This window comes from Trichomycterus rosablanca, chromosome 8 (assembly GCF_030014385.1).
Source record: "Trichomycterus rosablanca isolate fTriRos1 chromosome 8, fTriRos1.hap1, whole genome shotgun sequence".
NCBI lineage: Eukaryota > Metazoa > Chordata > Actinopteri > Siluriformes > Trichomycteridae > Trichomycterus > Trichomycterus rosablanca.
The window spans coordinates 7,137,459-7,164,488 of NC_085995.1; the positions used below are offsets into that span (position 1 = coordinate 7,137,459).

General features: G+C 39.7%; 1 protein-coding gene across 2 annotated transcripts in view; it reads left to right on the forward strand.

Moving 5' to 3' along the window:
- Window positions 1-27,030, forward strand: part of tenm2a (teneurin transmembrane protein 2a) — a 403,035-nt gene that overhangs the window by 313,821 nt on the left and 62,184 nt on the right. The gene's annotated exons all lie outside the window — the stretch shown is intronic.

Genomic DNA, 27,030 nt, shown 5'->3' on the forward strand with positions numbered 1-27,030 from the left:
CTGTGTTTGACAGTGCCAGAATAATCTGTAATCTGTGGGCCTAGGCAAAATTAAAAAAAAATCTGGATTATTTTCTTAATGTATAATGAAGCAAACTTATTGAGGCTGTGTAGGTAGATGCAGTGTTCAGTGAAGGTTTTATTTGTTATTATCTTATTAGTTCTAGCCAGGTGATGTGTATGCAAGCTTAATCTCTAATCACGTACCTCCACCAACCCCTGTTTCACAACATAACGTTGTAACTATGAGTGCTTTGATCAGCCAAAACCATAACGGTGTGTACTCAGAAGGTTTCACACCTCAGAAAAGTCACAGATGCGGGGTCCATTGTACTTGAAACATAAAGGCTGGAGCCTTTATACTATAGGAAAGGGTTTTGATAATTAATATACTATACTTTCTATACTTTTCTAATGAATATACTATACTTTTAGAGCATATATTAATTTTAATTGCAATAAATAGGGAAGAAAAGTATTGAGAATCTCAAATAAGACCAAACATGGGCGTCATGTTCATTAAAGACTAGTTAACAGTGAAGTATGGAGGTGAAAACCTCAGAATATGATGCTGCTTTACTTCAAAAAGTCATTAAAAGAAACACAAAGCATTAAAAGTACTAAGACATTAAATTTAAATCTCATCGACCAACAATTTAGAAAGCCAACAAACACAAATATACGATCAAACACACGAAGGTGTTTGTATGGCTTAGGCAATCTCCTGACCTAAATTCCATAATATACTGTATGTATGACAGATTAAAAAAAAAAAAAATGAATTCGATTAGTAATGGACCTTGGGGATTTGAAGATGGTTTGCCATAAGGAATAAGCAAAAACACCATGCTCAAAATAAAAGCTAATTATTTGGTAACCTGATTAGATTGAAGCTGCAGTTGCCATCAATAGCTTCGAAACAGTGTCTATAAAATCACAAATACTTATGTGATTTATTTCAGATAAATTTAGTTTCTTTACTGTAGCTTAAAGGGTTAATTCGACCATTAACCGAGCTTGTCTGTTTGCTTTCCCATGTCCATAGTGATTAATCTAGATCCTTGCATTCATTAATGGATGCCAAAGTTCTTCATCTGATGCTTTCTTATTAGCTTATGGTAGAATCTCAGATTTCAGCACTCTGCTGGGTCTCATTAGTCAATGACTCATTGGTCACTGCTTTCTACTTCATTAGAGCTCTATTTGTGAATCTGTGCATGTGTGTGTGTTAGTGTTAGTAAAGTTCTCCCCATGTTCAGGATCCAAAACAATAGTTGTGTTTAGAATGTCTGTGGCTATTTACTGGATGGGAACTTACAATGTAAACTGAAAGAACTAACGACTCTTTTTAGTGTACATAAGCACACAGACGTTAGCTAGTGTTGCCTGAACTAACAGTAGATGCCCATGGTTATGGTTTTAATCTGTATTTTTAATATAATTGTATTTAGCTTTTTTATTATTCTTAGTTGTCATGTAAAGTCAGCTTACATTATACTGCTCTTTATAGAACCCTATAATTAATAGAAGAAAATAATTCTATCATTTTAATATTATCTTTTATATATTACCTATTTTATTGTTATTTCATTTTTTTCAGTTTAGTCATAGCCAGTTCCCACTGGTTTGCTAAACTGTCTTTATTACTTGGTATTCATTAATATAGAAGCATGAAACCTGAAACTTTTACACTGCTTTGTCTCCTCAGTAGACATTTCCTCGCTGTATTACAGATTGCTTATGTTGCCTATGTCTAAGGTTAACATTTACTAGTATTTCATAGAAATATTAGTCTTTACTTAACTTCTTGGGGTGTAGGGAATGGTTACATATTTGTTGTGGGAAACTGCAGGGAATAAATGGATAACTGGTTCAGTTGCAATAATGATGGACATAGGAAGCCCTATCATGAGTAGGTTACATAACTCATGCTGATGCAAAGAAATTACACTCTGCCACCTAAAATATCCAAAATGTCGTAATAGAATCATTTATTAACCAGTAGGACACATGGCTTCAGTTGTTCAGTGTTAAGTTTGGAGAACCAAATGAAGGCTTGTTGTATTTAAATCATACAGTACTGTGCAAAATATTTACAATATTAGATGTTACTATTTAAATTACTTCACTGTCTATGAACACTTCTGCTACAAAGCAGCCACTCACAACAATGTTTTTTTCCCTCATAAAGCATGCTCCATAAAAGGTCTCCACCTCAGTCATAGAGCTCTGGTTTACTCCCCTGACACCCGTACCCTCTGTGTCTTCCTCTAAATGCCCCCAGTTGAGGGCAGATGTGTCATGCTGCCCTATGCTGCCCTTCCTCTCCCTGTAGACTACTCAACAGATGGGCCAGTCAGCAACTGTTGGAATCAGCAAAAGCACCTTTACTCTCCGCCTCTGTCTCTGCTGTAGTATTTAAATATCTGCAGGCCTTTACTTTGTCCTTGTGTCCTTAATGTTCCATAGTGCTTGGTTAGCCATCGGTCCCTCAGGCTCTACCAGGTCTCATCTGTTTCACAGCATTACATTCTGGGGCAGTTTAGTGAAATAATCGCAGATACCAGAGCTTGAGAGCTTGAGATTTGTCCACCATAGCCAGAGGCAAGTAGGTAGTAGCTTTCTAGTGAGAACAAGAAAAAGGCTTGTTATAGCTTCAGAGATTAAAAACGAGAGTCTTTCTTTTGTGATCCACATCACTTTAAGTCTCTTTAGCTTTAGTTTTCCCCAACAGTGGTCCATGCTGAGATAGTACACAGTTCAGAAATCTATTGACTTATATTCTATACTTCATGGAAGAACCAGCAACTTTAATCGTGAACCAACCAAGATGTGTCAAAATTCTCTCTGTCCTCCAGTGACTTTATGCATGTGTGTAACTTAAAACTGGAATGTGCTGTTTCAGCACTTCGCCTACTGCAGACACAGAATGTGGCTCCAGTGAGACCAGCCCGGCTGTCCTGGCACTACAGAGACTTCAGAAGTGCATTGAGAGGAGACAGAAAGGAGTTATTTTCATTCCCCTCATTCTTTGCAGATGCTTAAAAGAATCCGCTTTGCCGTGCGTTCTCTACAGGGATGAATTACCATCCCACGTACTTCACCGACACCATTCTGAAACTACACAGTCAGGAGAGAGAGATGAGCACTCTGAGAGAACTGTAATAAGCGTGCTCCCACATGGGCTATAACCAGCACTCACACACAGATGCATAGAGGAAAGTAGAGTAGAGAGGAGGAGATCATTCTGGCCACTCTTGTTTGCTTTTTACTGACCTTTCTGCTGTGAAGCCTAGAGGAGGTACTCTTGTTTTTTGACTGACTGACTGTCTGTCTGACTGATCCTCATTGTTTTAAAGGCACCTGTATCATTGCAAACAGCTTTGGGCTTCTATAGACTTTGTAAAGAAACTTAATATATGTACCATAGAGCAGGTATTATTTAGGTGGTGGATCATTCTCAGCTGACACTGACATGGTGGAGGTGTGTTAGTGTGTGTTGTGCTGGTATGAGCGGATCAGACACAGCAATGCAGCTGGAGTTTTTAAATACCGTGTCCACTCACTGTCCACTCTATTAGACACTCCTACCTAGTTGGTCCACCTTGTAGATGTCAGAGACGATCGCTCGTCTATTGCTGCTGTTTGAGTTGGTCATCTTATAGACCTTCATCAGTGGTCACAGGACGCTGCCCACAGGGCGCTGTTGGCTGGATATTTTTTGTTGGTGGACTATTCTCAGTCCAGCAGTGACAGTGAGGTGTTTAAAAACTCCATCAGCGCTGCTGTGTCTGATCCACTCACCAGCACAACACACACTAACACACCACCACCATGTCAGTGTCACTGCAGTACTGAGACCACCACCCAAATAATACCTGCTCTGTAGTGGTCCTGGGAGAGTCCTGACCATTGAAGAACAGGGTGAAAGCAGGCTAAAAAAGCATGCAAAAAAATAGATGGACTTCAGTCAGTGATTGTAGAACTACAAAGTGCTTCTATATGGTCAGTGGAGCTGATAAAATGGACAGTGAGTGTAGAAACAAGGAGGTGGTTTTAATGTTATGGCTGATCAGGGAATATATATACAGTGTATCACAAAAGTGAGTACACCCCTCACATTTCTGCAGATATTTCAGTATATCTTTTCATGGGACAACACTGACAAAATGACACTTTGACACAATGAAAAGTAGTCTGTGTGCAGCTTATATAACAGTGTAAATTTATTCTTCCCTCAAAATAACTCAATATACAGCCATTAATGTCTAAACCACCGGCAACAAAAGTGAGTACACCCCTTAGTGAAAGTTCCTGAAGTGTCAATATTTTGTGTGGCCACCATTATTTCCCAGAACTGCCTTAACTCTTCTGGGCATGGAGTTTACCCGAGCTTCACAGGTTGCCACTGGAATGCTTTTCCACTCCTCCATGACGACATCACGGAGCTGGCGGATATTCGAGACTTTGCGCTCCTCCACCTTCCGCTTGAGGATGCCCCAAAGATGTTCTATTGGGTTTAGGTCTGGAGACATGCTTGGCCAGTCCATCACCTTTACCCTCAGCCTCTTCAATAAAGCAGTGGTCGTCTTAGAGGTGTGTTTGGGGTCATTATCATGCTGGAACACTGCCCTGCGACCCAGTTTCTGGAGGAAGGGGATCATGCTCTGCTTCAGTATTTCACAGTACATATTGGAGTTCATGCGTCCCTCAATGAAATGTAACTCCCCAACACCTGCTGCACTCATGCAGCCCCAGACCATGGCATTCCCACCACCATGCTTGACTGTAGGCATGACACACTTATCTTTGTACTCCTCACCTGATTGCCGCCACACATGCTTGAGAACATCTGAACCAAACAAATTAATCTTGGTCTCATCAGACCATAGGACATGGTTCCAGTAATCCATGTCCTTTGTTGACATGTCTTCAGCAAACTGTTTGCGGGCTTTCTTGTGTAGAGACTTCAGAAGAGGCTTCCTTCTGGGGTGACAGCCATGCAGACCAATTTGATGTAGTGTGCGGCGTATGGTCTGAGCACTGACAGGCTGACCCCCCACCTTTTCAATCTCTGCAGCAATGCTGACAGCACTCCTGCGCCTATCTTTCAAAGACAGCAGTTGAATGTGACGCTGAGCACGTGCACTCAGCTTCTTTGGACGACCAACGCGAGGTCTGTTCTGAGTGGACCCTGCTCTTTTAAAACGCTGGATGATCTTGGCCACTGTGCTGCAGCTCAGTTTCAGGGTGTTGGCAATCTTCTTGTAGCCTTGGCCATCTTCATGTAGCGCAACAATTCGTCTTTTAAGATCCTCAGAGAGTTCTTTGCCATGAGGTGCCATGTGGGAACTTTCAGTGACCAGTATGAGAGAGTGTGAGAGCTGTACTACTAAATTGAACACACCTGCTCCCTATGCACACCTGAGACCTAGTAACACTAACAAATCACATAACATTTTGGAGGGAAAATGACAAGCAGTGCTCAGTTTGGACATTTAGGGGTGTAGTCTCTTAGTGGTGTACTGACTTTTGTTGCCGGTGGTTTAGACATTAATGGCTGTATATTGAGTTATTTTGAGGGAAGAATAAATGTACACTGTTATATAAGCTGCACACAGACTACTTTTCATTGTGTCAAAGTGTCATTTTGTCAGTGTTGTCCCATGAAAAGATATACTTAAATATCTGCAGAAATGTGAGGGGTGTACTCACTTTTGTGATACACTGTATATATATATATATATATACAGTCCAGAGTAGAATTTAATTGTAGACAAATTGGAAAACAATTAATAGTTTTAATTAGTAGAGTACAGTCATCTGTCAAACTACCAATACACCTATACTTTTATTTCTCCAAGTGCTTGTGCTTCAACAGAGAAACATAACAAGGAGATTTTACTGAGTTCTCGTTTTCAAACATGAAAAATATTAATGTAAATTCTTCTAACGTAATTTGCTATCATGGTGACATTAATAATAAAGACAGAATAAAGACAAGGTAAAGCATAAAAATATAGGGAAAAAATAGAGGCACATAACTCATTCCTTGGCCTCTTGATCTTCCACTCATCACTACGTAGAGAGGCTGGCACAGGAGGGAGGTGGTTGCTAGGATACAGGTGAGCGGCACTGATGCAAAAGAAGAGCAGGTCTGTCATCATGTGTTGTGGAGGAGTCAAAACGTTCCCGAGCTCCCGCGAGGTACGGCTGCTCTAAAGCCTGCCTGATTTCAGGGGATCAAGCCTGATCAAACAGACAAAGACAGAGACAGAAAGGACAGGGACAGATGGAACGTGTAATAGCTATAACAAGGTTTAGACCCCTTCAGGCTCCCGCTCTGATTTGACATGTTCCTGTCTAGACTGCAGAAGGACAGGCGGCGAAACACGGATCAGTCCACACTGAGGACTTATGGATAAGAAATGAATCCAAACACTCTGGTGTAAGGCTTAACTACGGGAAAAAACAAAAGGTCGGGGGATGATGCACAACACAATCAAAACATACAATGTGGCTCACACACATACAAGTCTGTAATAAGTTACTCAGCATTCTTACTGGTTGTGTGAGTGCCCTTGAGCTGGCATAAGCTGTGCATGTGTGTGTGTGTGTGTGCACACTCAATGTCACCTCTATGTAAGCTGGGACATTGTGGCTACTCATACATCAATTGAGACAGGCCATGCGGCGAGTGTCATGAAAGCTCGCTCTCTCTTTTCCTCTCTCTCTCTCTCTCTCTCACCTTGTTCATTTCTGTCTCTCACATTCTCTCCCACTTACCCTCATGCCGGTCTGTCTCCCTGTCCCTATATTTTAGCTTCATCACATTTTTCCACCAATGATTCTAACTCCATGGACATGATCTAACTTCATAACCCTCTCACCAGGCTGCTATTGCTTGTCCATTCATAATAACACTTTGTGTCCAGGCTGAGTGTGTTATTAACTCATTATACTTGTTTCTTAGGAAACATAGTTCTTTGAGTACATAGCATACATTTTAATGCAGTGGTAATATGGCATTGGTTTTCAGCCCAGTGTTTATCTGACGCATATGCAACTTTGCGTGATATTTTCTCGCCTGTACAAGAAAAAAAAATAAAGACTTAACACTCATTTGGAGATCATAAGTTCAAACCAAGATGTAGCTGTGCCAATTTATTGCCAAGTGTCCTGTCATTTACATTTACATTTTCGGCATTTAGCGGACGCTTTTATCCAAAGCGACTTACGGTATACAGTCTAACCAATTAAGGGTTAAGGGCCTTGCTCAAGAGCTCAACAGTGGCAACCTGGCAGTGGTGGGGTTTGAACCAGCAACCTTCTACTTAATAATCCAGTGTAGGCAACAACTCTAGGTAGTTAATCCTCTTAATCATCACTAGCACATCTTTAGTGGGAGAAAATGGCCTTTTATGGCCTTACCATATAGGTTTGATGGGGTGAAGATCAGGAAACTGTCTGGACCAGTAAGGGACATCAAAATTTTTGTCCTACTGTTCATCACTTTTGCCAATTATGTGTTTTGCCATCAGTCAAGACTGTATTGCATAAGTCTGTCTTTAAATAGCTAGCCCACACCCCCTCCGACATGTGGGCAGTGGCTGTATGTATTTTGTCACCTACACTTTAACGAGTGCAATGCGGATCAGCACTGTGTACGAAGAGACACACCCTGACAGCACTCTTTTCCCCACCTCTGTGTAGGCGCCATCAATCAGCCAGCAGAGGTCGTAATTGAATTAGTTATGAGAGAGTCCCTATCTGGCTTTATCCCACCCCTATCTGAACAACAGGCCAATCGTTGTTAATGTGGCCACTCAGCCCAGCCGGCAGGCAGAGCTGAGACTCGATATGATGTATTCGAGATCCCAGCTCTGGTGCACTAGCGTGTGTTTTTACAGCTGCGCCACCTGAGCGGCAACCATTTTTCTCTTTGGTGGAACACCATGGATACTCAGTTGGAGTGACAGTCACGTTATGTACATAATTTGTTTCAGTATCTTACACATTCAAGTATAAAATATGTTGTTGGCTTGTATTAAATTTTGTAACTACTAATGTTACAAAAAATTTTTAGATAAAAAAAATAGAAATTGTACAGCTACAGCATTGCCACTTGTTCTTACGCCTTCCACATTCTAGAAGCTTTACTGTCAAAATGTAAATTTTATTGTTTTGTTTTATTGTTTTATTTAGTGGTGCATTTTAAACAATTATTGCAGAATTAGACAATTAAACCAAACATTTTTCTGATGAATGAACACTTTCATTAGAGAGAAATTAATTAAATTATTATTTATGGTCATTGCACCAGCTACAGATCCTGAAGAGTTAGGTCAAGGTTGAAAAATGCAAAATTATTCCCCAAAGTTGCTCTCTGTTTTGGTCTGAAATGTCATCAGGCTGTAAGAGACTATGTGAATAGTGTTTGTGTATCCAAGTCCAGCTGCTTTCCGAATTGTAGATGACCTATCTATATCACTTCACTAAATGCCTTTGGAGGAGAGAGATAAAAGAAACATTAGCATATTGTGCATATGGAGGAGAAGACATATGGTGTGTACAGTATAGTGTATCTGTTTCAGTATCAGTGGAGTCTGAAGCTGCAGAACTGGCCACCCTTAGCAGATGCAGAAGGCCAAGAGGAGTCAAGGACGAAGGGACAGAATAGACCAGGGAATAAGAATGAGTGCACTCACATTACACACCAGTTCTACTAAAAGGGCTAGGCAGGATGTGGAGGTTTGTTATACATCTCCTCTCTCATTCTCTCTCCTTGTCCAATTTGACCGAGGTGTCTTATAGAAAGCAGAGGTGCCCAGGCAGCTGAGCTGTAAGTGAAGAACAAATCTCAGTCAAATGCTGACCTGCTGCATGCCAGTTCCACATTCACTAAATCAGATCTTTTTTTTTCCCCACCATCACTTTGTGCGGCGAATACATGCTTTAAAGAAAATCTCTTTTATCTCTCTTTGTCCCCTCTCTCACCATCTATAATTGACTTACAGGTGGCTTTCTCTCAGATCAAGGGCCCATGCGAAATGACAACTCCCAGTCCAAAGGCCTTGCTAAAGATTGCCTCAGCGGCTTGCTGTAAAGAATTAATGAGTCTTTTTGAGGGCATTACATTGATTTCCGGCTCACAGTTCCAATCCGTTAATAATCAGCAATGGAATTTAGACTCTTCTGGCCTGGCGAGGTTTCTCATCGATCCTGTTTCGCATGAGGAGGGTGCCAGCCCAGGATCTGTCATTAGTGGTGTGCTTGTGTGTCTGAGTGTATGTCAGTCTGTTCTTTTGTCTGCCCTTATCCTTGATTTTGTATTGCTTATACTTGCAAGATTAGGTATCAAAGTAAAGCTGACTAAAAAAAGAAGAGCCACAGCCTCCAAACACACATGCACATTTATTATATAGGGCACTTTGTTTAATATTTCAAACCTATCTTGTAATGCACAATTCTAGCACTAATATATTCATGAACACACACACACACACACACACACACACACACACACACATACACACACACACACACACACACTGAACACTGACCCAACACAATGCTGATCCCACCACTGTATTTGTTTCTAATTAAAGCAGAAATGCACAAGTTCAGTAGTAAAACTACCAGACCAGTACTGGCCTAAATCATGATCAGCCAACATAAATAAATACTTTAAGTTATCTCAAGTCATCAAAATTTTAAGTGCACTGAGGATGGAGAAATTGACATCATAGAAGGGATCTCTCCTAGAGAACAAAGAACCAAGAATTATTAACTTCTAGAGTAAAAACACAGTACCACAGACAGATATAGTAGCCAAAATGAATTGCACTTTATAATAATAAAATAAAATAATTGACATGAAAGAATTTAAAGTTTTATTAAGATCTAGTATTAATAAATTATATATATATATATATATATATATATATATATATATATATCAGAACCAGCATTATCTTCTTCAGCAATTTGAGCTACAGTAGCTCGTCTGTTGGATCGCTCCCCATGTGAATCAATAAGCCTTGGCCGCACACGATCCTGTCGCCAGTTTACCACTGTTTCTTTCTTGGACCACTTTTGATAGATACTGACCACTGCAGACTGGGAACACCCCACAAGAGTTGCAGATTTGGAGATTCTCAGACCCAGTCGTCTAGCCATCACAATTTGGCCCTTGTTAAACTCAAATCCTTACGCTCGCCCATTTTTCCTGATTCTAACACATCAACTTTGAGGATAAAATGTTCACTTGCTGCCTATTATATCCCCTCCCATATTTATATATATATATACTGTATATTAAACAAAATGCTTAAGAACTACCAAACTTTTATATAATTGTATACCCTATTTTAAGATGATGTGCCATTTAAATCTCGCGTCGCTATTGGACGTTCACACTCCTTCACAGTCGTGATCGTCTATGCCTAAGGAGATTGGGGTGGCTGAGAGAGAGAGAGAGAGAAAAATAAGAAAATCGCCTTCCAGTTTCTGAACTATAAGTGATCCTAGGTATTAAAATTTGTCCTGCCTCAGCTAAATAAACTTCTTTAGTTGGGCTACACTGTTGTAGTAGATTAGTAAGATATGCAGCAACTAAACTATTTATGACTTAATAACACTTAGTCATCAATTCAGAACTTAACAGGAAGCCAGTGTAGGCTGAATAAGATTGGATAATATATTCAGAATTTGTTTTGGGGTTTTTTCTAGCAGGTGATGTGAGTAGCTGCATTCTGTTCTAACTAAAGCTTGTTTAGATGACGGTGTGGCAATTATCCAGCAGCATGTATTACTAAGCCAAGATTACAACAACATGTAGTTCTCAGCATAATGTAGAGATAGCATATGTTTTAGTTTGGCTTTTTTAAACAATAATATGAGGTTTTAGAGCTGCTGTTACTAAGGTGAAAATGATTGTTAAATCATGGTAATTAATGTACTGTTAGCTGCTGGTTTCACCGAACAATTATCAAGCTTCTAGGTGAAATCCATAAGCTAATGTAGGGCATATGTAGCATTTTCTTGGTTGATTGTTTTGAATCCAAGTATTTACCCCTTAAAAAGTCCTCTATTTTGTAAAACCGTGCTGCTAAATATGGCTAAACTGATCCACAGTGTAAAACTGAAAGTCAGCATTATGTTTTCAGAGAGTCAATATAATGTTTTGACCCAGAAACTGTATATAAAGTGGAAACACTTAGTGGCAGGTGTGTGTGTGTGTGTGTCCCACAACCTTGTGGGATGTCGGCATTATATTGAGAATATAGAAATGAGACCGATGCATCCCCATCAAAAAGTGCTATTCTTGCCCTGGCCTGATATTTGAGGAGGGTGACAAGGACGAGTGATGAGCTAGAGACTGATAATAAAGGCAGACAGTGTGGGTGCTGCCGTCTGACTGTAGCATTGATCTAGCTCAGGATTTCGGCTGCCTCTCATTTCCTGTCACTAATGTGAATAGATGAGCCATGAGGCAGGGACACACAATAGTGCACACACACACATTCACCACACGCACTCTAATATAGATCCCGCTCACTGTCTTTCTATCCAGGCAGGAAATAAGGTGTGCGTGCCAGAGACCAATCACTCGCTTCAACTCGCAGCACGGTACTGTGCGGCAAACTGCGCCTAGCTACTTCTAACAAAACCTAACCTACGCGTGCTGTGCCTTGTGTTTAAAAGAAATGTGCACTTTATTTAAGCAAGTGTGGTATACGACATTCAACTCCAGTCATGCATGTGTGTGTTGCTAACCTAGTCAGAGGACAATTGTTCTAACCTTTGAATTACAGTCAATGAGGTTTTGGTTTCATCATTAGGCTCCGCCAGTCCCCGAGGGAGAGGAGGAGAGTGTGTGTTACGGCTGCAGAGCTGATGGGTTAGGATGCTACTGATTGCTTCTCTCATTAACTGTGCATTTGAAGCTGCTCCTCTCCCTAGAGGCACAGGCCAGGACTTGCACACACACACACACACACACACACACACACACACTTACACATACACACACACACTCTCACTCGCTGTGCCCCTGGGTCTTTCCCAAGCTTTGTAGTTGAACTTCAAAGGCCTATGACCAGGCTTCTCATTTACGATGACTCTGCCTTCCAGTGATGCCTTCACACTCACACCGCACACTTATCTTCACAGTGAAACATGATTTCTGTCCATTTCTGTTCAAGCATTGTACTCTACGAGCTTTATACCAAATAAACCATCTGCATCACAGTCATTTAGCTACCTAAGGCTTCAAACGTATCAAACGTAAAAACCTTCTTATATTCCAGGAGCTCACAGTATAAACATGTATTTTCTCAGTGGCACTAAAGAGAAGACAAAATTATTTAGTTCAATTATTTATATATCCGCTGGGCACAAGGTAGGTATGCAGTACAATCAATCCATCACTTCACTAGCAATAGCATCATATGATCCAAATATATAAATAAATATATAAATAAATAAATGTATAAATAAATAGAGGAATCAGGCAATATTTATGCATAGCATTGTACTCGTCTGCAAATCAGCTTTGAATACATGAAGCCATGTGTGTATGGCATGTGCTGGAAAGATGCTGGAGTCCTTGTCTCGTCGCTACAGTTTGTGTTCTAAAATGTCACTGATGCTCGTTTTAGGATAAGAAGGTTTTGAATTAAAACCCAAGCTGCCACTATTGGGGTTTTTTATTCACCTTTTCATTCAATGAAAAATAAACATTGAATGGAAAAGCCAGACATGAGACAGAAACAGCAGAATATCACAAATGAGCTCAGCTGAGGTAAAAACTTTTAGTATTTAAGGATAATAAGGAGATGTTTGAATAAATTCTGATGTGGAGCTGGTTGATGAATGAAAGGAAAGAAATGAGGCTTCACTTTTTCTAATAACTGCTGCATGAAGGAATGCACATAGTAGAGGTTTATACAGGACTATTTATATTTTATATAGGATTTTTAATCTTATATTAAAGCATTTTATTATTTTTACAGCGTGTGTGCTGATGCACAGCTGCAAGTGTAACAACACTTGAAGAAAACCACTAATTGTGCCATTCATCATCTGATATGAAAAAAGCTCATTTTAAGAGTGTAAAAGAAAGAGGGCTTTTTATTTGTAATTATTTATATTTGGTTATTTTGCTGGATCTGTGTTCTTTTTTGCTGTGCTTCTGTATGCTTGTGCTGTTTTTGAGTTGTGTAATAATGCCAGCATTTAGTGTAAAGCAAAACGTATCATAAATTTCACACTTGTGGCTCGGCATTTCAAACATATACCGCAAATGACCTTTGGTAACAAGCCACGATTCATCCAGTAAGCTGTACTTGTGTAAAAAAGTGTAAGAAAAATAGCAATATAGGTTACAGCAGAGTACACTGACTTGTCTTTTCCTCTGATAATTGTTACATCATTAAAAGTTGCTGCATGACAGTAGTGGAACAACAGCTACATTTACAATTCTTTTACAAAATGTTAAGATTTGAATAATATATTCACTTGTCTGAAGTTCTAACAATAACAGAGCCTAATGTAACATGTATATTTAAATATTTCAAAAAGACAAAAACTTCTTTAAAAGAACTGACATGAGAATTCATTAATTATTCATTAGAATAACAGTTTTATTTAATAATAAAATTTATGTTTACATATTTAAACATCTCTATATAACATGCACATTATCTGGACTAAAGAATTGGGTCATATACATAGGTTCCCTGTGTGCTATAACAGCTTTCACTCTTTTGTGAAGGCTTTCTTCAAGATTTTGGAGAGTGTGTGTGGGAATCTTTGCCCATTCATCCGGAAAAGCATTTGTGAGCTCAAACACTTGTTGAACAAAAAGCCTGGCTTGTAATCTTTGTTACAGTTTATCTCAAATGTATTAGTTGGGGTTGAGGTAGGGGCTCTCTGCGGGCCAGCCAAGTTCTTTAACATCAAATTCACCGACCGTGCCGTTATGGACCTTGCTTTATGCACTGGGGCACAGTCATGCTGGAACAGAGGGCCTTCCCCAAACTGTTCCCACAGAAGAATCATGCAATTGTCCTGGCAAATTACTGAAACTAAAGGGCCTAGGCCAACCCCTGAAAATCCCCCCCATAGCATTACCCCATCTTAGAAGAAGACATTTTACTAATTGACTTGCCATAATGGTTGCATCCTATTGCAGTACCATTCTCGAATTCAGTAAGCTCTTTAGACTCACCAATTCTTTTACAAATGTTTTTAAGGGCAGACTGACAATCGGACTGATTGTCCATATAGTGAATGTACTTCAAAAATAATCTAAAAAATATCTTAGCAGCTTTATCCTGGTCAGGTTTATGGCAGGTGTGCAGAGCTTCAGTAAACACCACCCCTCCTCTCATTACCCCCAACCATGTCTGTCTAGCCCTCCAATTATTTGAAAATTGAATGGCACATGAGGAAAATATGGTCGTACTAAAAATACCACAGTAGTAATTAGAAATGTGGATGTGTGAGGATATATAATATTGGCTATTAACACAATCTCACACACACACACACACACACACACACACACACACACACACACACACACACACACACACACACACACACACACCACACCACCACCACCACCACCACCACCACCACCACCAGAAACATTTATTAAAAATGAGACTTCTCACACATCTCATCATTTACCAATAATTTTGTAAATTGCATTTCTACAATCAGGACTGGTGACCTATTAGTAAAATGCATTGAAATGAAAATCTAAACATTTAAAACAACCTCCAAACCAGTGAGTGATTTCTACCTATGTATAAGCTTTTATCCAGTGCAGTACTGTAAATAAATGCATATTATATAGTGGTTAACGGAAATGTATTATTAAAAAATGAAAAATAAGTCATTAGTGCTGTTCATTTAGGCAGTTTTTTTGTGACTGTAACAGGCGTTCTAAATTGAATAAATAACCTAAAATGATAAAATGCATAAACAACTACATTATTTTATTATATTTTATTTGATAGATTTAATTTTACCACTAAAACATACATTTCACCACTAAAAACTGAATCTAAAAAGTAATATTTAAAACAATTTTAAACCCTGTAACCATGGGAGCTCATGGACACACACACACACTGCCGGCCAATCTATATGATGATCTTCCTGAGCAAGGCCACTAATCCTCACCTGCTCAGTTCAATTATATTCTGCTTTGGATAAAAATCTCTGCCGAATTCATAAACACAAATTAATTTGACAGTCAGTTAACAGTCATCAGAATGTTAGGTTGACTGTTTGGGAGCTGCTAATAGATGCTTAAGCAGGACTGTTTGTTTGTGCCAAACTGAGGTTTCTTCTCTGACAGAAAAGTGAAGGAGTGAGAGCAAGTGATTAAACATGAGTCCATTGTGTGAATGCATCGGAGGAAATAAGAATCACTTCTCATCAGCCAAGATTTGTAAACCAATTATGTGTGCCATCCAGGAGAGATTCAGCTTACATTTATTGCCATAATTGAGGTCAGTCTTGTTAATTTAGTGGTGAATTAGAACAGTTAATGTGCATATATTAGGAAGGCCAAGGGAGATTGTAAAAATAAGGTAAAGGAAAATTACCTTTTTAAGGACTACAAAGACCCCTTTTTGCTCCAATTAAGCTACTGTAATGGTGTGTTGGGCTAAATTAGAAGAGGTGGAGGACTAGATTACATGTCCTTGTTTCTGTTATACTGGGAAGGGGATCCAACACTGTCCTTCATTGGGTTTCAGTGCTTTATGCACATACATACACACATTGTGTGAAAGTTCCATTAACTTTAATAATGGAGCTAATTTTTTTTGTATCAATGTAATTTAAACAATTTGATAAATACATAATTTGTAATGATTTTACATTATATAACATTGGCACAGTGGTGCAGTGGACATGGGTTTGATTCCCCAGCTGGACGGGCAGGGTCCTTACTGTGTGGAGTTTGCATGTTTTCCCTGTGCCTGTGTGGGTTTCCTCTTAGGGCTCCGGATTTCTGAGTGCTTTCAACAGTGGCCAGGATTTATCATTGGCACTTTGACTGACTGGTGACCTTTCATCTCCATCTTTTTTCTGTTTTGCATTTTAGCATAAAAGTAAGATTTAATATGTTGTTTATGAGGCAGTCTAGGGTTCTGGAGCTCAGTGTTGTGCCTCTGAATGATTTTGTATGATTACTGATTAGTGCACTGGTAAAGCTTGGGCGGACCGTTTACTGGTTTACTGCTTTTCTGGGTGCTTTCAACAATGCCCAGGATTTATCATGGGCACTTTGGCCGGCAACTTCTCAGCCACATAAACAAAATTTAAATAAAATAAATTTTGAAAAATAATTACATTGTAAAATGTGGGGAAAGAAACGGGGGGGGAAGGGGGGGATTTTTAAAGGTGTGAAAATGTATGGTTATTGAAAATGATATTTGTAGCAGTTTTAATTGTGTAACATAAGCAGAAAGACAAATATTAATAAACGAAACTTCAAAATATATTAATAAAATGAAAATTTTTTACATCAGCACACTTATAATTGTTTTCAAGACTCCTTGGAAAATATGAAACCTATTTTAACAATATAAAACCTTACTTTAAACATTGGGTCTTCACAAAGGACTAACAACGAACCATCCAGTCAGAAGAGATTTTTCGTTGACAATAAAGATGAAGACGAAGAGTTACTTTCAGAAATGAAGACCCACAAAACAGCAAACACAAGACAGGACCTGCAGAGCTCAATATGTGTACACACATCGAGAAAGACAGAAAGAGTGTGTAATTGCTTCTCTTTCTATCACACACACAGAGACACACACATATATATACACACACACATGCTGGAATTGCGGAAGGCATGCTGAGTGTACCACAGGTGTGGAAGTGAAAAGCTGTTAGTCGGTGCTCTGAGTGAGGCAGCCTGAGACAGAGCGGCAGAGATGATGTACTTTATGAATAATGGATATGTATGTCTATAAACAATCACTTGCCAAAACTCATATTCTTACCTGATCTCTCCAGGGAAGTGAAGCTATGTTTTTCTATAGGCATATGTATTCTCATGTTCAGCACACCCACCGGGGGTCTAAATCTAGCACTACATATGCAAATCTGAAAGTATACGTGTGGAGAGGTGATCTGAACATACCAATGGGTGATGGCATGCACCTTTCATAGCCATACATCTCCAGCAAAAAAATAGGGTTTAATATGTTATTTATGGGGCAGTCTATGGTTCTGAAGCTCAGTGTTGTGCCTCTGACTGATTTTTATTACTGATTAATACACTTGCACTACAGTACTACTAAGCTCCCAGCTTGGGTGGACAGGCTACTCAATTTTAAGTGCTACTTTTTTGTGAAGCTTTATTCTTATCTGAAGCTTTACAGGCCAAATTTTTGGCACTGCTGGTTCCATAGCAAATTGACTATGTGGTACATGCAGGCATTGGCCAGTAAAGGAGTGTAACCAGTATAACTCTTGTTTTCTTTTTCTGCATGGAGAAATTAAAATAATAAAAAGGTAAGCATTTTTAAGGAGGCAAGACTGTTCCTTGTTATTAAACTAAGTGCTTATATACTAATCAAATGTTTCTTTTCTATTACATGATACCCAACAATATGGACAGTGGGAGCCTAGTGGGTAGAGCTTTGGGCTATCAATTGAAAGGTTGAGAGTTCGAATCCCAGCTCTGCCATGCAGTCAGTGTTGGGCCCTTGAGCAAGGCCTTTAACCGTCTCTGCTCCAGGGGCACCATACAAACATTTTTATTGTACTGTAAACCTGTATATGTATGACAAACAAAGCATTCCATTCTATTCAATATGATAGGCATCCAAATCCAAAACTACCTGTGCTCTACCTCTTGTGTTAAGTTCATATTTGCACCAGGGTACATGTGGAAGTCGGATGAGTCTGCTGACTGAGGTTGTAAAGCAATCTCCATGAGAAGCAAAGATCAAATACACAGCTACAACTGTAAACAATAGCAGAAACAACAAAAGAACAATTGTTGGTTTGTCTCATTTTGGTAGTAGTTGTGGGTGTATCTTTAATGTATCTTTCTGTAGGTTTTTTTTCTTTGCTGACCTTTGGTACCCCATGTATTCCATCCTGTTATGCTGGACTTATGCTGGACTGCTTTACTGTAATAACTCAAACAGTACAACACTAAAGCAGTGTAGTCAAAAACAACAAACAAATGAACCAACGAAGAATATACAAAAACCAGCAAAAGAAGAATCCAGAAACAGTCCAAAATCCAACAAACCAGAAGAGCAAATACAGTATATCAAACAAAAGAACCAAAAGAGGAATCCAAAACTCAGAAGTCATAAACAGGGAAAACAGGTCATACACATAATATAAAACTCAAACAAATAACGCTCAGTACACAACAGCAAAATTGGCAAACCTTCACGAAGAGGCACAGCAAAACACAGGCTTAAATACTTCAAATTACAAATTAGCAACAGGTGTTCTAAAACTCAGGTGATCTGGAGAGCATGGCTGAGTTTTGATTGGGTGTAGGAGAGGAAGGAGGAGTCATGTGACCACCTGTGGGTTTCTGGGTACTTAAATCCAAATCAAAGTACTGTACAATGACTCCTCAGAACTAGCTTGAGAGAGAGCTTCCTCAGCAGAAGGTGTGACACATCCTCTGTGAAATTGTTTAAAAACATTTTATTTCAGACACTAGACTAATAATGTATTGTTTTTGGTTTTTAAATATGGCACATTACTGGTGATTCTGTGACAACTGCAATTGATTGATCAGCTGTGTTTCTCAGTTCATCCATACGACCTGTCTGTGTATGGCTGGTTCCTGGCTAGGAAGGGTAACCAAATTTAACGCGAGTACTTATGTACAAAGTAATCACTGATTTAAAAACAAATTCTACAATAGAAATTTTTTTTTTGCCTTGTTCCCTGTGAGTTTTGTGCCATTAGAGTTTCACTAGAAATAGAAATATGGTCCTAGAAATATTGGCATTGTGCTCACAGTACTTAAGTACTCATGATATTACCCAGTAACAGCAGGGTGTTGGTGTTGTAGTAGGCTGGTTACACTGTGTATTTCAGGCTTTGTATGTGAGTGGAAGAGTGTGTTTCCAACACTGGCGTTTTGTGTCAGTATTTTTAGCTCAGGCTCAGTGTGGGCTTGGACCCTGAGATCCTCTAGCACATTTTTTTTTCTTCATCACCCTCTTAAACAGGCCGACACTAGCACTGGACATGGGCATATGTGCCCATTCCACCATCAGCCACCTGGGTGAGTTTTCATTTCAGTGCCTGTGTGTGGATACATGAGCTGAACATGGGGGTCTAACTGGTGCTGACAGGTGCAAATTCACTCACAGATGGACCCTCTCCAAGCTCTCTACTGTATATTCACTCCCTCATATTTTTTTTTCTTTCTCTGCCCTTTATTCAGCCTTTGCCTATAGAACAATTGTTCTCTATAAAAAGGCACTCTTTATTCTTACTAGCGTAGTAAAGAGAGACGGGAAAAATCAATAATACTACACACCTGACGGGAGGTTGTGATTAAGTTTGTAAAGGTTCACAGGAATTCACAGATCAAAATTCAAATAAACAAGTCAGCAGCATTCATTCTTTCATTTTATTTTTATTTTTTTCATTTTCATCAACTGCTTGGTACAGTTCCACTGGGAAACACAGGATGCAAGGCAGGAATACCCTGGACAGGGTGCCAATTTATCACGTTCTTCAGCCAAAGCCTATCATATCTGTGTAGATGCCTAGGCAGATAGCAGTGCTGAGATTTAAAGCCAGATTTCAGCGGTGGTGGGCTAGCATAACAGGTCGTTGCACCACCCAAGCATCCAAGCCAGGGTCAGGTACTCTAAACACAGAGATCAATGACCAGCTTGGATTTTGCAAGGCTTTGCAACATAACTGAAAATAAAGTGCTTAAGTAGGTAATGAGTCCCGTGTGTGACTGAGTCATTGAACCAATGAGAACTTTGGTTGTGTGACCTCTGTCAAATGAGCGCTGTAATGACGGCTCAAGGTTTTTCAATTTGAAATCAGAGCATATAATTTTATATTTCTTAAGAAATAACTAGCATCTTTTTTAAGTCGTTGTGTATTTTAAATCGTTGTGTATTTCACACTACACGACTTATCGGCGATAGGGGATTACACACTACCCATCACCAACTGGAATCGTGAGCTGTCTTGTCTCCCAAACTACGTTTTGTCATGAAAACACACGTGAGAAGTGATGAGGGGTTTAATGATAACATGTCCAAAAATGCACACCAGTAAGAAGCGAGCGATCAAAGTTGTTTTGTGCTGATGTGCAGCGTAAAATCAAGTAAGAAAAACAAATGAATCCGAGTTGATTGGGCTACGCGGCCAGTAGGGATTGTTCTGTAGTGAGTTGGAGGTTAATAAATATTTTTTGCAATGCATTGTTGGTATTATGGTTTGAACTATAAGCTCACAAAATACTGTAAAACTTGTGTGTGTGCCGATGTATTCTAATATAAACTATATTATGCCCCTGCCCACTTTTTTACACTCCTCCCCCGGGTTTCCCCTCACCCCGTATCCTGCGTTCTCATTGGCTGTAGTTTGACATAGCACTCGCTGCTGCTAACAACCTGCTCACAACGCCTTTCACACTTCAATTTCGAGTCGGCAACTGATCCAGATATTTAACATGCTAGATATTTTTTCGGCGAGCCGCTCGGATCGAGTTGTTGAGTAGTTCATACATAGCGATCGAGAGCTGAGTTTCCAGCCCCGAGCGAACACAGAGTTGCTCCTGAGCTGCCACATCTAGCGGCGACCAGTTGGCGAGCAAAAATAATGTAGTGTGAACTACGCATAATGCTATATAGTGCATACAGATCACATGATCTGAAACCTACTCCTTTAAAATGTAAAATAAATTAGCATAAATTTAAATATTATGTAAATAAACTATATACACTACATGCCAAAAGCATGTTTAAAAAAACTGTTGTAAAAATGTATTATTCACAGTGAAAATGTCAGAATAATGTTTAAACAATTGATTGTTTCCAAAGTGAATGGTTTCAAAACATCATATATTACAACATAATCAAAGAAATCACTTTGGTGATACAGCACTGGCTTACCACTGCCTCTCGAGTTCGAGTCTCAGTAGTGGCACTGGTCTGGCCGGTCACATAACAAACAATTGAACATGCCTGGGAAGGGAAGATCAGATAAGGATGTATCTGTTTGGCTGCAGCAGTGACCAAGACTGTCTGGTCGAGGTGCTTTAAAGAGCGCTGAAAATACAGAGGGAGTAGCAAGCTTCTTTGGACGTACTAAGACCCCCTGTTTAAATCCACCACTTTTCATTGTAAAGATCCGGCCGGCTAATTTGATTACAAGTAGCCAGTCTGGAACAAACTCTTGGGCTAACCACCCACTGTACCAGTTGTTCCACTGTGATGCACATTTTATTTACAATAATAATAGTTGTAATAATATTAATGAATCAGATTACTAATGAAACTAACGAAATAAATAATACCTTACTTCACTTATTGATCTCTCTTTTCAATCATCTGGGTGTTAAACAACTAGGCACATCCTTAGAAGTAAACCATTCAATTCCAAAACATCCCTCGTTCCTTTCTCTCCTTCCACACCCTCCGATTTTGTCTTTGTTTTGCTTGCCAATGTAACCTGGTGCTGAGGCTGCTGCAATGTCATCATCCATCCAGGCTTTGTCTTTCTGGAACACACTGGATTCAAACACCTGCCATGGCAATTGGCATGCTGCGGTGTGGCCAAGATACACAATCACACACACACACAAACACACACACACACACACACACACACACACACACACACACACATATCTGTTTCCCTTTTGCATCCTTGATGGAAAGAGCGCTCGGTAAACCGCAGGAATCGGCTCACAGTCAACAGTCATAAAGTCTCCCATCTGCTGCTATATCATCTAACACACACACACGCACACACACAAGGATTATAGCACTTATAGGTGTGTTTCTGTTTTGCACAGGTAAATAACACGTGTAAAACTTCACACCAGTGTATTCATGTTTAATCAGATGTGTTTTACATATGTAAGCACCCATCTACCAGTAGCAACATGTTATTGTTGAATGTCATTAAGTTGCACATATGGACAACTGAAACATTAAAATAGAATTGTCTATTGTTGGCCAGACTTTGAACAACCATATAAAGAGCAGTATAGACAAAGAAAGCATTATGTTAAATTTGTTGTTATATGTAATAGAGGGTGACAAAAAGTTGGCAGTACCTTTTTGTCAATTGTTTTCAAACAATAGACAGCATCCAAATTAAGTGGGATTCTTAAAAGTAACTGTATAACCATTAGAGGTCATTGCTCAGTGCTAACTTGTTGGAATATATTCCAAACCCTAGCTGAATTTTGTACCCTCTCTAACACCACTGTTAAAATCCATACCAGGATTGGTACAGAAAATAAAGCAGGAAAGGCACAACCATGGAATAAGGAAAAAATAAGGGGGGGGGGGACTAACAGAAGTAAAAGTACTGTGTGTTGAAAATAATTAGTTAAAAAGTACACATATTCAAACAAAAAATCTTTTAAATCTTTCAACTTATTAAATTTTTATTTCAAACTCTAAAAGCCACCACATAATGTATAACGGTATGATGTTGTAGACCCTACATAGTGCACTATATGATTAAGACCACAGTTATTCCGGACAGTGTTACAGAGATAAATGTAACAGGCTCATCTGCTTTGAGTTCCAGGGGGTGCAATTTATGGGATAATGCCCACCTGCCATGCCATTATGGACCAGCAGGGGGCTTGGAGACACTGATGACTAAAAGTATTGGTTCCTTTAATTTGCAGTCTCTCTGCCTCATTAAACGTTAATTAGCTCCAGGCAGTGGGGCCCTATAAATACCAGCCTTATTGTCCAGTTCTCCACTGGTTCTTCTCATTACTTGAGTTGGCTCTTTAGTCAGCCCTTTTTTTTATCTTTTTCTTTCTGGGAACTCTGGGAACTCTTTTTTGAGAGCTTGAGTTGTCATTTGCTGGTGGATTGAGTAGCAGGTATAGGTGGCAACCCAGTTTTCTGGCATTTTATTTCCAATCTCTTTTTTTCTTGCTTTTCTGTGTGCTTTTGCTGTGGGGCGTACATTATCCATTTACAGTCCAATTTACATGACCAAAGACAATGTGGATTAGCATGTTCTCCTAGCAGCATCTCCTTGTGAGGTGGGAGAAACCCAGCATACCAGGACGCATACATAAAGTAACAAGCATTGAGGGTTAAACCTGCTTTATCACGGTGCCGCCAATCTACACTCGCTACTTAATTTTACTAATCACTTGTTGCCCCTGTCTTGTGGCTATAACTTAACACTGCCATCTACTGGCACTAAGACATGGGTTGATCAGAGACCATGTACACACACACACACACACACACACACAAAGCTTTGCACAGACAGTGCAAGTCTAAGCTGCAGTTAATCTGTCTGAGTCTGAGCTCTCTGTGCTGCTATGGCTGCCGGTCATTGTGTGCCACTGTTTCATTTCCTAATTGTTCCACTGATTGTAGAAATTTCCATTAGCCCCTATCTGCAATCTTCACCAGTACAGCAGACAGATAGAGCGATACAGGAAGGAAAAATGAGCAGAGGAAATAGAGGGAAAGTACATCAGGAAAGAAAAGAGGCACTAAAAGACCGAGAGAGAGAGAGAGAGAACGGTAAAAATAAAGTTCTTTACTAGAGAGCTATGTAGAAAAAAGAACATTAACAGTGGTGACAAATTAAATAAAAAACAAAGTGTGGGGTCACCATACATCACTAGAACTACACTGGAGTAATAAAACACATTTCTTTTTTGTGTTTTGGTGTTTGGTTGATTTCAGTAGAGATACTATCTAAGATGTCAGTCCACACAATATCTCACAAATCACAAAGCAAATTTGGCCAATTACTAGTAACCAATGAACGACCATCAGTAGTCTGAGGCTAACCGATAACCCACAAACTCATAACCACCTGTTCAAATATTAAACAAATCTCAGAATTTTTATGTAAGCAAGATTGCATGCTTTGTTTAACAGCATAATATGACAAACATGGCAGTTACGAACAGCAGTATGATGAAAAACAATATGAGCACAACCTGTTTTGACATTATTAGTGTACTTATTATAAGACGACAAGCAGAGTTTTAACTAAGTAAAAGACGTTACACACAGATGCACATGTTCAGAGTTTAACATGCACTCAGACCTCATACTGACACAAAACAACCCCTTTGTTTGTAATTTTACTGAGTAATTATTCTGTCATTCATGATTTAATTAACATTAGTGTATGAAAATTACAACAGCAGTGCTCTTTCTCTATATGAGTTTATAAATCTACGTAGTGCATGCACACTGTGGGTCTTTGCTCTCCACGAGTGTTGATGCAAATTCACGCTTTTCTCAGTGCTTGAATTGAGCAGTGCGGTAAAACGTCATCAAAGTGCACCACGACGGGAATCTGCGTGTGGAATAACCGTCAAATCCACTCTGAATGCATCCACATACATCTGTGTTTAGCTGGATTATTTACACACTGTGTGGTGGTTTTGCTGTTCTATTGTATTATAGCTCAGGCTGAGAAATGGTGAGAATCAGCTTTTCCGACAGAGAGAGTCTAAAAAGTTTATAGTGAAAAAATCTTAACGTGGTTTAATGTACTAAAAGAACTTCTCTCAATTATTACTGCTCATAAGTTCTCTTTACTGATGAAATTCCTCTGTCATTGTTTTAATACAATAAGTCACGTTAAGTTTTGTTCACGTTAAGCTTTGTTTGTTCTGCCTGAGTCTTTTACCATGTCATATCAAACAGTTCATCTTATTGGAGGCTCTTTGAAAAGGTCAGCAACAAACTGGGTGATAAAACGTGGTGAATCAGGTGAACTTCGAGTGCTGCAGCAATGCAAAAATTATGAGCCCAGTGCTACAAAAATGTGCGGTGCATGTTGCTCAAGGGAGCAAGAGAGGGCACAGGCAAGCTAAGCGCCACACCATTGGAAACAATGGCACAGCCAGCGCAAAAGTGGTTTTGCCATTTTCTATGTGAATGTGCCTTTAGTGTCAGCAGAAGGAACTCTCTGGCCTCACAAGAATAACCAATTAGTGGCCCATAATGCACTGTGGATGAGGCCATTGTTACTCTACAAGAAACCACTCCCTTCAAAAGAGAAATATTCCTTCATCCTATCAAATGTTCAGGCAGAATGTCAGGCAGAGTGTATTTCTTTACAGTTATCCTTTTCTTCAAAAATACACATGAATCCAAACCATGTTAACAAAACCCCTCCTACAGCACCTGCACGCATTATGCTTCTCCACTCATTTGTTTAGGGTTTTTCTTTAATATGTTCCTGTCTGTATTGTCAGATTCTCCTTTAGCTGAAGAAGAAAGAGATGAACGATTGAGGGGGGCTCTCCTCTCTTGAAGGCATAGGCGAAGGGGAGATGGAATTTGACAAGAGAGAAAATTGATTTTCTGGGATGAGATTTAGGTGTGTTAGGCAAGCAGAATGAAGGTGAGCAAGGGGGCGGGAGTCATTAACACACGGCCTGCCAGCTGCACCATCACCGCAGGGAAGATGGGGCACTGCATGGACCTGAACATGCATTGGTGTTTGTGTGTGTGTGTGTGGAAATAAAATAAGTATGTTAGCAAAAAAGTGAGAAAATAATTGAATCCTTTAGTGCACTAACCTGGTCATTGTCACGCTTGTAGGTTTTGTATCTGTCAATGTGAGCCAGTATATAAATCCTGGTCAGGGACACAGCAGGTTCTAAGCGAGAATTCACCCTGAAAATGGTCATCGATCTACCACATAATAGCTTTTTCACCCCTAACCACACCTCAAGTCAATTTAAGTAGTCAATCTGCCTGCCACAGTTACTTATGATAAAGTGCCAAACCTGACCAACTGGTTTAAGTACATTTCTTGGACCAGTTCTATGTTGTAATGTGTTGCTGATTCTCTACCCTTAAAACATCAGGTTCTACATACGTTTTGTTCCCAATCAACAGTGTTTGGTGCACACCATCATAAGGAAGGCTTAAATTCATGGACTCAGTTTGTAGTCGCACAGATGCTTTTAAATTTCATTTTACCCAGACAGCTTTATATGGGCATTGGAGCGCTGTCCGAATGTTGCATTTAGCTTTGCAGTCCTAATTTAGGTGCACGCTTTTGGGTATGCTGTCTCAATGCAAACCTTTGATGCTTAATTACATACAAGGGTGGAACATAGTATTTGGTCCAGTATCCAAGACCTTATGACATGGTAAGACGTTTTACGATTTGTGTTTTTTGTGTAACAAAAATGCATAGTTGCCCAGGTGGCGCAGCGGGATATTCCACTAGCACACCAGCGCTGAGATTCTGAACTCCTTGGTTCGAAACTCGACGTTGCCACCGGTCAACTGGGCGCCACCTAGCGGCAAAATTGGTAGTGCCTGCAGGGTGGGATGACCGGACTAGTGGGTGGGGTCTTCAAACACTGTGTAAGGACCCTGATTAGTAGATAGAAAGGCGCCTGTGTAGAATGCATGGGTCAAAAAGGGTTTCGTTAAGGGCTGCGTGCGGGTCGGAGGGTGCGTGAGCAGCAATATACCCACCTCGACTGCCATCAGGGATCCCCCAGCAGCGGAAGACAAATTGACTACACTAAATTAGGAGAAAATATAATAGAAAAAAATGTATAGTTAGGTCTTACTCAAATGCTCCTGTGGTTCTGACTTGATTAAAATGTCTCATGTTTCTTTTAATGACAAACTTTAGAGTCATTTCATCTGTTCCTTTATCAACACTTTATGAGAAGCTGAGCCTGCATTGATCTAGGCTTTGTCAAAGGAACTAAAGGGCTCATGCTGGGCACTCCTAAATATTCTTTTGAATCCCAAAATGAAAAATAAGATACCCCACAGGCCTGCAG